The sequence below is a fragment of the Cupressus sempervirens genome, chromosome 5 (genome assembly GCF_028749045.1).
Source record: "Cupressus sempervirens isolate cs-2001-9-10 chromosome 5, ASM2874904v1, whole genome shotgun sequence".
Taxonomy (NCBI): Eukaryota; Viridiplantae; Streptophyta; class Pinopsida; order Cupressales; family Cupressaceae; genus Cupressus; species Cupressus sempervirens.
Window position 1 is genome coordinate 927,587,485 of NC_143122.1, and position 12,217 is coordinate 927,599,701.

Consider the following 12,217-nt stretch of genomic DNA (forward strand, 5'->3'; position numbering starts at 1 on the left):
TAGTCAAGGAGAGCATCTGTGAAGCATGGCATGGGATGTGTGGATTCATGCTTGTACACATGAAGTGCATGGTTCAAAGTTTGACCATGTCACATAATTAAAAATGATAGACCATGCACTATTACATTGTAGGCGTCCAACTTTGACCATTAAAACATGCATGCACTATTGCATTGGAGGCATGCACTATTGGGTTGGAGGCTTCCATGTTTGACCATGTGACAAATATGGATGCACTATTGCATTGGAGGCATGCGCTATGGGGTTGGAGGCTTACAAGTATGAGACATATTTCTCAATAGACCCAACTACTCCAACCATCTTTCACGGCCATCCTACGAAACTAATGTCTTTGGGAAGCTGTACTCACCTTCAACCCTCTACTTTGAAAGGAAAAACTTGGAATCAATTGAAACTTTGTTTATCTTGAGCTCTCTACGGTTTTCCATGTTGATGCCATATGCTTTCCTCAGTTGTTGCCTATTTACAACACCTATAGATACATGTAGTGTTCCTATTTCCAAGACATTATAGAGTGCCACGAAGGCCACTTTATTTTTTGCTAAAATTTATCATAGAGAAAGAAAAATACTGCTAAGAAAAATTAACACAGCCAATTGGAAAATGAGAATTTAAAAATGAACATTACAGTTAAATACAATAATCCAAAGTGATCATAAGAGAAATAAAGTTTTGCATATTAATAACAAAAAGCCTCACAAAAACTATAGTCCTCTGCCTAAAGGCAGGGAATAAAAAGAGGAATGACCTACTCTACTAGCAGCCAGGAGACAAGATTTTACTTCATATCAAACAATGCTGAGAGTATGATGCTAGCAAGATGAGGATTGGCTGTCAAGATGAACACGATCACAGTAAGAACTTGTAGGAAATGTAAGAGAGACAATAGGTAAATCAGCTTCTCTTTTCATGATATCGAACACCGTTTCGATACTTGGTCTAGCAGTGTGATCAGGATGAGAACACAACAATCCCACTTTCATAAGCCGTTCCATTTCTTCACCATTGAAGTTTCCACCCAATTTCTCATCTGCTACATCAAGAATTATGTGCTTCCCATACAAGTCCCACACCCATATACCCACTCTGCAGTTGTGATCAATCAAACTCCGGTCCATCGGTCGTCTTCCACAGGCAATTTTAAGACAGAGGGCTCCGAAGCTGAACACATCCATCGCTCGGGTGACCTGTCCTGTTATGAAAAATTCAGGGGCTATGTACCCAAAAGTTCCTGCTGCGATAGTGGTATGCCATTCTCTTCCACGTTCCACCACTCTGGCGAGGCCAATATCACCCAGTTTTGCTTTCAAATCCAAATCCAACATCACATTGCTCGCTTTGATGTCTCTGTGCACAACACTCTCATGTCGATCCTGGTGAAGATAAACCAAGGCAAAAGCTACATCACATGCTACATTGTATCTTCTTTCCCAGTCGAGCGAGGCTTCTGGGTTTTCAAAAATGTATTTGTTTAGACTGCCATTTTGGAGTAACTCGCAAACTAGAATCAAATCACCCTTTCGATGGCACCATCCCAAGAACTTCACAAGATTATGGTGAGTAAGCTTACTATTTATACTTATTTCTGTCTTGTACTCACGTTTCCCTTTCTTGGAGGATGGAGATATTCTCTTGATTGCCACAACTTCATTTGTGCTCGGCAAACTACCTTTGTAAGCACATCCAAAGCCGCCCACTCCAAACTTTTGCTCCTCGTTGAAACCATTTGTGGCGGTGCTGAGCTCAGCATATGAAAACTCCCGAGCAGATTGGGCTGTCTCGCGAACTGAGTTGTTGAACTCCTCATCGCTCTCTCCACCATCACCACGCTTGGTTTTCTTTGTCCACACATTCCACCACCTTAAACCAAAGAATATAAAGCAGCAAATGACAAAGAAGCAGGCCAGACTGGATGCCAGTACAGTGCTTCTATGAAGAGATTTCCTTTTCGTGTTCCAAAAGTATTGATATGAAAAGTTCCAAGAGTATACTGTGTGAGTCTCTGTCGAGTTTCCAGTGGATGCTGAAAGTCCAACCTTTACATTCTGCGGAAGAAACTCACGCAGATCTATACTATAAATCAATATTGGATTTCTAGGTTTAGATGCACTCTTGCCATCGGGGTTGAATAAGAGGAACACTTTGAGCTTCTTCCCAGTGCCATCATAATCAACCCATGTGTCCCATTTCTTCCCGTTCTTTAGAGACATGTTTTTCTAAAAACTATTCACTGAAACAGTTTTCACTGATTTCCTGCTGTTCCCATCGATTCCCACATGGTTATCATCCGGATCATAAGGATGATTTTGGAATGTGTCGAACTCCACGGCAACAATTCGACTGGATGCATTTCCGTCCGTAGCATTTGTAAACAGACCAAGCCATTCTCCAAAAGATTTGATTGATGGGTGTAGTTTCGAAGGTGCGAGGAAGAAAGTGAGGCCATCACCATCACCACCACCACCACGCTCAATGTCACTGATGTAGGTATGGAAAATTGAAAATGGGTAGAAAAATTGGCCAAATCCTTAGAAGAATTATCCCAAAGAGGAACTAAATTTTTGTATGTTGCCCATCCATGGTCCCACTTGAGCTCACCATCGTAATGATTGTCTGTAAGCTCAATCCAGTGCTTATAAAAATAAGCATCTGCCGAGTGATTTATACTTGTATCTGGAGCGAAGCGAAAGCTAATAGCTCCTGCTGCATCAGCTCCATGAATGGAAGAAGACGATACAATAATGCAAACGACAAACAATCCGGCCAATGGAATTCTATGCAGAGAAGCCATCTCAATTAGTCTGGTGTGGGAAGGAATAACAACCTTTGGAGTAATATATTGTGCGGAGGATCTTGAAGCGCCCGCCCCGCATATAATTTAAAGTTAATTTAATCTAAAGTTGTGTGTGTAACGATGCAGCGTATTGACTGGATAATATTCCGTTCTCATTGTGAAGAAAATAAGAAAAACACCGTACTTTCGTAAGTCTACCCGCCCTGCTTGGTCAATTTACCCCTTCAGAATGTCCAAAAATTGGAGCCCAATGATTCTCAAGGATCTGCCTACTGCAAACTTGAGTGGACAAATGGTATTCAACATTTAAAAATATTACCGTTTCCTTCCTGTTACAAAGTATAAATTATTTATTCACAAACGTTGGTTGGCATAGACCAAACGACCCAGACACCAACCTTTCCATGATTTTCATATTTTACTGTGTGCACTTGTTTAACTGTCTATTATAAATGTTTTTCTATTAAAATGCAGTCACTCAGTTCTTATATTAAAAAGCAGTCAAATGAGTGACTGACTCAAAAGGAACAAAAACTTTATCACTATCAGTTGACTAACAACCCCTTGATCACAACCATAACCAGTACACTAGCTACCCATATTCAATATCATAAACAAGATACTATGAGAATTCAACATTCTACTATCTAACTTCATACAGTAGATAGTAATATAACAATAACAAACTAAATAATCAACATAATTGTTCATAACTAAACTAACAACCACCTTGTCTATAGTTTGAAAAGCTTCCAAAATAACAGTCACGCAGGGCCTAAACTTAACCATGATACAAAGTAACAAAAAAAAAAAAACCCACAAATAATTCCTTCTATAGTGCTGGTGCTCAATAATTCTAACCTGCATGTCATGGATCACCGCTGTTTTAACTATCTATTTGGTCCATTAACATTTGCATAAAGTAGGGAGCATCTTCTTATATAATCTCCTCCTCCTGGTATCTATAAAACTCAATTGTTGTTAACTTATGTTAACTATTGATTGTATAGTCACCATTGTTTCTTCTCAATGGTAGAAAACTTTATAAATGTTTGAAGCTTTGTAATTTACAATTAATCAATGATTAATAGATTTTTATTATGAAGCTTTGTTTTTCTTTTAGCAAGATTATCTATGAAATTCTACATGGTATCAGAGCTTAGGGAGCTAGAAGAAGAAGCATTGATTTTAGTTGTAGGTATTACAGATCAAAGTTATTTTAGAATGAATTTTATTCTTTAGATTGGGCATTGTTAATGTTTTTTTTTTGTACTAATGAACTAAGATAAAGCTCCATTTTGTGGGAGATCAATGATGTCTAGTATTTATTTTTATCCTTCTATTGTCAAGCTAACCTCATAAAATTATCTGTCTTAGAAAAAGGGGATTGAGGATCACTACCTTGAGAAAGATCTAATGTACTATCTCCTTGGACACCTTTTTGAGCTGAGCAATTGGAAACAAACAAATCTAAAGAAAAGAGAGAGGAAAGAGGGAAAACCTTGTGGGAATAAACTCCTCAATAAAATGGATGCTAAGAAAGCAATAAGTGTACCATGCTACAATTTCTTTGACCCCAAGAAGATCTCCAAGAAAGTCAAATAGATCCCTCTAGAATGTGTAGTCACTAATAAATGCTCAAAACTGTGTGTAGAAGGTGGTCCATGATCTTCAAACAACATTCTTCCTTTTAGGAAGAAAGAAAACTAAAGTTGTATGAAGGAATCCTCCCCATTCCTAAAAGAAATATGTAGGAAGAAATTAGAAGATGTATTGTATTGCTAAAAATTGCTCTATTGTCTCTGCATAGATCTTGAAATGGCTAGGTTCTTTTAGAAACTAATGTAGAACATAATCAAAAGACGCATTTATCACCTCATAAGGCAAATAAATCTCCTCAAAATGTTGGGTAAATGTATCCAAACTCATATCAATCCATGAAGAATGACCATGTAGAGAAGAAACAAGAGGGTTAAATGGCTCTCTCACAGCAATTGAAGAAGAATCACCTTCATCAAAGAGAAGATGTATAAAATCAATACTATCACCTTGATCCAAATGAGGGATTCTACAAACAAAAAATATTTTCTTAATAGAAATTGATCCCAATGAATTGAATCTGGAATGACCATGTTGCAAAGAATCATCAGATTCTTTCAATGAAGCAACTCTAATCTCTAAAAAAACAACAAGAGTACCAAGGTATCAATAAAATGATCATCCACAAAGGATTTGTTCACACAAGATGAAGCAACTAAAATCTTAGTATCACCCATAGAAACCTAGTTGTCCAAGGAATCGTCACTTTCAGATGAAGAATCAATGCCTTCATCCAATGTTGGATGATGATCCAAGCAATGAAAGGAACTCAGTGTGCTTTAGATGATACAAAATATCTTAAAAAATAGTGAGACATAATAGTTCATAGATATTATCAATTACTATTAAACTATACAAGTTTTTGTTCACAATTGCTCGGCTCATAAATGTGTCCAAGTAGATACAGCTTTAGACCTTGCTCAAGGCAGTGATCTTCTATCACCATTTTCCAAGATAGATAATTTTCTAAAGTTAGCTTGACAACATAAGGATGAAAATAAATACTAGACCTCATTGATCTCCCCCAAAAATGGAACTTTTTTTTAGTGCATGATTAAAAAAAAAACACATTAACAACCCTCAATCTAAAGAATAAAATTTATTATAAAATAACTCTAATTTGCAATACCTAAAACTAAAATCAATTTTCTTCTTCTAGCTCTCTAAGTTATAATATCATGTAGAGTCCTATAGATAATCTTGCTAAAATAAAGAGGCCAAATTACAAGAATTAAAATGAAAATAAAAAAGATAGAGCTTCAAAATAAAAATCTATTAATCATTGATTGATTCTAAATTATTATAAAGCTCTATTTTTCTCTATTTTTTTTAAACTTGCAATTTGGCCTTTTTCTTTCGAGAAGATTATCTATGAAATTCTACACATAGAGGAAACCCTATTTTCCATGCCACCATTTTATCTTTGACTGAGTTGATAGTTTTTGTCTTATTTTTTTTGAATCTAGACAAGGTCATTTCCATCATTGATAACCATTAGGTCAATAAAGAATTTCTACAATAAGTCCCTATAACAAAACCAAGGCCTCAAGTACACATCATCTATTGGAATTACAATAGGAAAGGTAAACTTGTAAGGTTGCGGGGGGGTTTGATGAATCAGTGCTTCAAACTTTGACTTATAAAATATTCAACACATATCCATCTTATAGATTCAATAAGTAAACTAAAATACCATGTAAAGCATGTACATCTAAAACATGTAAACAGATAAGCATTCACACATATGACATAAGATATGATTACCCAAAAACCCTCTAATAAGAAGGTAAAACTGAGGTGGGGATAGCACCCACAAATCTTCACTATTGTAGTAATCAATTGTATCCAATGAAGGTTACAATGTTTGATCATGAACCATGATCTACCCTATGAAAGGTCACACCCTGATAAAGGCTTACAAAGACTATTAGGTCTTACCTTGTTAAAGGATTTCAAAATCCTATTAAAAGTGTGCCTTGTTAAAGGACTTCAACTCACAATTAAGTACCTTGTTAGAGAATTTCAATAAAGCCTGTTAGGACTAAATTGTTAAGAGATTTAACTAATTCACCTATTAGAATGACTCAACATTGATCTTGCATTTAGCACTTTGTTGCTTGATGACAGATCACCACAAAACCGATGTATACTCGATCCTTCTTGATCAAATGTCTCTCTCTTTTGTTCACTATTTTCTTCCTCTATTCTACTTTAACTGATTCTACAATGCAATTTCATATCATAATGCCTTGGTCACAACGAATATCCTAGTTTGCACATGCAAAATCTCTCCTTGATCATTCAAACATTCCCTTTCAAACTCATGGAAAGTTTAGGATTTGTCCTCCTTAAGAAGACTAGGTGACTTAGGGTTAGGTGTGTATCAATGGTTGTTATTTACCCATTCTTTTGTTTAAACCTTCCTTTAACCTAATTTGATGCATGTAATGCATAGAGATTCTAACTTAAGATTTGTCCTTATCACCAAAATATCATAATTCAATCTGTCAGTTGGCTCAAAACTTGATGGGGACACGACCCAAGCACAGAATGGACACAACAAGAAAAGGGAATTGTATTAACTATGAAAATAAACTAGTACATTCAGTACAGAGAAAATAGACTTCAAAACATGCCCTAAGGGCTTACAATAGCATAAATCTGGAGATAATTTCTCCTTTTAGTACCTCCTCTCAAATTCCACTCCGAACTGCCTTTTACAATGCCAGAAATCTCCTTAAATAGATCTCGAAGGGTTAAGGACTAGGAATACATTCTAGAAAGTGCTAGTAGACATCCACCGACCAAATAGAAGGCTCTAGAAGCTACGTTAGAAGTTGACACAAATCTAGAAGAATCCACAAATGGTAACCGAACTTTTGGGAGGCATAACTTTTGAATCGTAGCTCCGATTGATGAACCGTTTACATTTCTGGAAAGCTCTCGAAGTGCTCTATAGCCCTATGGAGGAGATTTTCTTGTCCCCCATATTTTGTCCCTTTTCGAGGTCATTTAATGCCCCTAACTTGACTTTGAAGCATTCTTAGGAGGTCTCCAAAACTCAAAAAACTGCAATAACTTTCAAACCGTCGGGCCTTTTGACCTAATTCTTTTTCTGGAATGCTCTAAATTACAATTACATTCATTTGGCTAATTTACACCTTCTAGTTTACCAAAATGATGGCCCAATTACATACTCCTATTTTTTTTGGCATTTTCACGTATCCCAAGGTGTTCAAATACTCTATCTTAGAACACTGATAGTGGAACTGTGAGTGTTAGAACCTTTATTTGACCCAAATGGGTATCCAGAAATGAAAACACATGGAACAAAAACTAAGTCTAAGTACATTTTTTTGGGTGACACAGGATTGCCCTTCTACCTCTGGATGCTCCTGCATCAAAACTAGTTTACATAGTAGTTTGTGGCAATACAAACAACTATGACAAAATTGTGTTACTCATCATCTGAAGTCCCTGATGTTTGGCATATACTAATTTCAATACTATGACTCGGCATTTGAATGACTTGACATGTATTTCTGGCTTGGCTCTTGAATCACTTAACATATACTATTTGCTTGGCACTTGAGTCACTCAGCACATGAGTGACTCGACACTCATTGTTTACTCGGCATGCTCTAACTTATATATGTTGTGCTAAGCATATGCTACTTATTTGGCATGAACTAAGTAAATGACTTAAGTGTATATACACTCACTTGTCAAAACCAATTAGAGATCAACATCATCTATCCTAAGTGTATTTTATATTTGATTCAATTAAGCAATTTAGTGCTTCCAAAAATCATTAAGAAATTCTCATAAAATTACAATTGACATCAAAATCCCTAGTGAAATTACCTTTCTAGTTTCTATAAAGTTTAATAGTTTTTGTGATTTTCTTTCCAAAATCTATAAATCTTAAATTGTTTATATGAAATATTGAAACTTTCCTACTAGTTGATTGCATTTTTGTAGTGCATGTATTTCTCTTTATTTTTTAGCTTGTACTCGATGCCCCATGGTGTTGATCCCTTCTTTGTTTCTATGTGTCTCCCCCCTCCCCAAGCAATGCATCATCTACATGTCCCATATCCCTACCACTACCTGGTGTACTTGACATAATGATTGCTTTCTTATTTGATAGATTTCGCACATAGAAAACATGATTTTTGACATGAACAACGATGTTTTATTAATGGTGCATCTATAGTATACCCATGCAAGAAGCATAAACTATAACCATTATAATTTTATGTTGCATTTGTACTTTTGTTTTTTTGGATATATATATATATATTTCTTTATTTATTATAATTTATGACAATTATTTTGTTAATACTAAACTTTCATTCAGAACAATGGTTCTTGTTTAGTCTTAAAAAGGAATATATTTCTATTGATTAATGATGATTTATGGTTTTCCCCCTTTTGTTAGAATTTTAGGTGACTCTATAACACCCCCAATATCAAATGAGAACCAAGATAACTTCGACAGGAGATTGGCAAGACAATTGCATGAAGATGCAAAAATGTTATTATTAATAATAAACCTGATTGACATCCAATGGGTTGATTTAAAATGTACACAATGAGCCTCTTTATATAGGAGAGGTGATAAGATACAATGATAAGGAGAAGATAAGCATCACCTACACAAGGTGGAATCACATGTCCACCAAAGGTGGATCATCCTCCATTATGCAATGAAGTATGTGTGATGATGAAGGTGATAATGTGATATGTGCACTAAAGGTGGAATGAGATAACAACTATGACCACCTAGAGTAGGATTCTCCTACACCATGCATTTAATTGAGATGCAAATTACTAAGTGTCTCAATCACAAACTACTATGAAATGCATTATCCTAAGTTAGCTTAAGTAAGTGTAATTAGTGAACATTTAATTACACCAACACCTCCCCCTTAAGTGCAACTTAGGGGAATACACTTGAACTCACAATGCAAAATGTGTCTCAGCTACTAGGCTATTTTAGGTACCCATGTAAAATATTCAAAGAAGTACATGAAATGAAATCTTTGAGCATGAAGCAAAGATAGAGAGAAAATGTCATGGGAAAAACCCTCCTCCAAAAAGAGAGATAAAAATACACAATGCATGGATGGATGGAGCACTCAAGACCCCCCAAGAAATATATACATCATGTATTTGAAATGTATGATCCCCCCATAGGAAGGAACTAAGGAGACATAATATCCCTTGATAAATGAAGAAGCCCTAGTGCAGATGAAGAGTACCTGCAAACAAAGGATAATCCAATGCTTACAAGAAACATGTCTCCTCTTAAGAAGAGATAAATGCATCACTTGATGAAGAAGCCACTCCATGAAAAAATTGAGGAAGAAGGTCTCCATGTATGCATCTCTGAAGACTGAATAGGTGTCTCCAACCTCAAAGATTATGTCACAACATCAAGCTGACCTATGAGATGTGGAAAACCAAGTAATGTTGAAGAGTTGAAAAAGATAAAATATAGGTCTAAAGCCAATTTTTATTTTTGATTGATCTAGCTATATATATTATCTATAACATAATCTAAGATCAAAGGGAAATAAGTTGATTTCCATATAGTTTTGTGGTGGGAACTAGACCCCTAATTTTTAGCATTTTTCAACAACTAAAAAATTGACTTTAATAATTAGGAAAATATATCAATTATTATTCAAAATAATTATTATAAATTATAATATGAAACTTCATCTATTTCTACACATTTCATTAGTTTATATCAATTTCAAATTCTAAATAATACTACCAATTTTATGTCCTTGAAGGTGAGCAATTATACTTTTGTTAGTCTTGTCCTTTGTAAAAGGGTGACTCAAGTTTGTACTTTTACCCTTGTGATGTGTTCTAGTGGGTGGTTTCCAAAAAGAAAAGTCATAACTTTTGATGGATTATATTATTTCCATTGATCTTTATTAATTTTTAACTTTTTAGATCTTCTAAACAATGTTGATTGATGATGATGGATTCTTGTTATAAAAGTAAAAACCTTAAGGTTCTTGGTTGTAGAAACACTAGTTCTATTAATTAATAGATACTCAATATGGTATGTTTGATCCAATTCTTTCTAGAAAAAAGTTGGTACAAAGAATTTCAATTTTTTTCAGCCTTATCATGTCACCTTCCATAAATGTAGAGGAAAATTTTTATGATTGATGGGGCCTTCTTGCAAATAACCTTCTAATGCTAGCCCAAATGTTGTGACTGATCAATAAATCTGCACTAACATTTCAATTTCCTGCTTAGTCTTTCATTTCCTTGTAGTTCCTAGAACAAAATGTAATAGTTAACCCCTAGAGCTTGTCCCTCCCAATGATTGCTCCTAACTCTCATTTTGTGATCATTTCAACAACTAAATGTTTATAGTGTTGTATGCTTTCTAGCTATGTTTCTAAATTTTCTTCATCTTCTATGAGATGTTCTTCACCTTATTCAACATATAAGATGCTTATATTAGTTTCTTTCTAATTCGTTTGATCATATTGAGCACTATATAATTATATTGCACATCCTACAGATTTGGTTGGATGGAATTTAGAGTTTGTAGTGAACTCTATTTAATGTGTTTCTAGGTGAAGACATTTAATTGATAGTTTCTTATCATAGTGGAATTAGAATCATTCTCCTTCATCCATCTAATATAGCATATTAGTTTTGACCAATTGGGTAAAATTTTGATAGGGAATGTGATGCAATTAAAATCAAGCTCCACATAAATTTTCCTTCGCTAGTGGGCATGCCAACTATTATTGCTAAATGTCTTTTAATGAATTGGTTTTCTTCAAATTGTCCCAACCTATAATTTATGAATCAGATTTTTTTATCATAGTGGCACTCCACAAACATCAATAACATTGTAAAAATGTGCCTCAAGGGTAACTAATTTATTTATTTTGGTTTCATATTTGATGTTCACAATAATTAGTTTTAAATTTAAAATAGTTTAATTTTTTAGTTTGGTTTCTAACAATTTCACATTCTCATTGTAAATATAGTAAAAAAATGGGAATTTTTTTTTTTGATATACATATAGGGGCATTTACCTCAAGTCCCAAGACTTCAAAAGTTTCCTTAGTCACTGCAAAAGGGACACAATAAGTTACTATCTTGCTCTCTTTAGAAGGTAAAGTATTTAAGGATGAAATGTATATAAAATTATTTCACTTTACTTACCACCATTCACAAAAATTGTTTGGAAATACAATTCAACTAGATTGGAGAAGGCAAAGTAAATTTAAGAAAGATGAACTCTATAAAGATGTGATAATGGCATTTGGAGACTCTGGCTTTGATGATGAATTCATTGTGGATATTACCCTAAAATATATCTATTCTAAAAGAGATAATTTAAGAGATCACTGAAGATTAATATTGCGCATATATTTGAATACATTCACATACATGTGCATATCATTGAAAATCTGAAAAGCATTTCATTGATCTTACACCTATACAATCATCTAAGGTGAACTCCTTGTATCTATAGATATACTTAGATCAGACATCATAAAGGTATCTATTCATCTTATTTGCTGATGACAAAGATAGTTAGTATTCACTAATTAATCAAGTCCATAGGACCATATTAGTTAGTGAATACTAACTATTACAAATCATGCCTCTTAGAGTTGAAAGATCTTAACTGATCACAATGGAACCCTTGAATATATTATATATGAAAGATCAATGAAGGAAAGTAAATAATTGAAATTAATATATGAATTACTTCTTCTTCAAATTGAATAAACTTACAATTCTTTTGCTATAGCA

The 12,217-nt window shown here is 34.4% G+C and overlaps 1 pseudogene; it reads right to left on the reverse strand.

Moving 5' to 3' along the window:
- Positions 1-833: 833 nt before the first annotated feature.
- Positions 834-2,812, reverse strand: LOC149558998 (L-type lectin-domain containing receptor kinase IX.1-like; annotated as a pseudogene).
- Between the last annotated feature and the right edge of the window lie 9,405 nt (positions 2,813-12,217).